We start from the raw sequence: 1,138 nt of genomic DNA, 5'->3' as shown, positions 1-1,138 counted from the left end.
TAATTCACTGAGAACAGAACCACAAAACCATCCAGACCATCCAGAGGAGTAGGAAACAGCTCTGTGCAGGGAGATATGATCCGCCGTGAGCGTGCTCTATTTTATTTTGAAAATTTTAAAGTTTTATTTGTTTCTACTAAACCTACTGACTGCCGGAGCTGGGCGGGTCTAAGGTAAGTGACAGATTTCTCAAGACAAAATCCGGGACATTTTCAGCTCAGAACGTATTTACCTCCAAAACAAGTAATGTTTTATTTTTGTAAAACTTAAAACGGGGACACTAGACCTAGAGCTGTTCTATTAGGGCCTGAGTCCCCCCCCCCCCCCAAGGTCTGATCCTAACCCCACCCCTGCTGCTACTTCTACTCCACTCCACTACACCTCAAGATAGAAGTCGAATATTTCAAGATAAAATCCATCCTTATATTCAAGATGAAAGTCTAATATTTCAATAGAAAGTCTAATTTTCAAATAGAATCTAATATAATAAAAAGTCCTAATATTTCAAGATAGAAGTCTTAATATTTCAAATAGAAAGTCCTAATATTCCTAATATTCAGTATCTATATTTCAAGCTAGAAAGTCTCAATATTCATAATGTTTAATGTTTACTGAACTACTGACAGCTTTTGCTTTACTGCTCAAGGCTTGTTTCTGCAACAGCTCATTGAAATCAGATACAATAAAAACTACTGAGACATATTTTCCTTTGACTGATGCAGTATTAACGAGATCGCTGCAATGAAGTTAATAGGATTGTCCAGCTTGTATTTACGTTCATAAAAGTGCTTGTTTAGCTGCTAACAGACTCAATTAATATTCTAATTGTCTGACAACATTATGGAAGGATTTCTAAAGAGTCGACCTTCTGTTAAAGATTAAGATCCTTTTAAAACAAAAAGTCGCTAAACCCACCAGACTCCATGTAAATAATCAGTTATTTTAGCATCGAAAAACACGGCTTTCAAACCCTCTCTGAGCACCGCTGGCTCTGGCTGTCTGAGCCTGCGTGTGTGGGGTGTGATTATCGGCTCCGTTTTGTCAGTTTTTTCTTTCTTTCATTCCAATTTCGGGTCTGTCAGTCACAGTGAAAACCGGGGACATTTCCGGGGACAGATCCAGCCGGGACGGTAGGCCC

Source organism: Etheostoma spectabile, chromosome 8 (assembly GCF_008692095.1).
Source record: "Etheostoma spectabile isolate EspeVRDwgs_2016 chromosome 8, UIUC_Espe_1.0, whole genome shotgun sequence".
Lineage (NCBI taxonomy): Eukaryota > Metazoa > Chordata > Actinopteri > Perciformes > Percidae > Etheostoma > Etheostoma spectabile.
Note: the sequence above shows the minus strand (reverse complement) of the source record.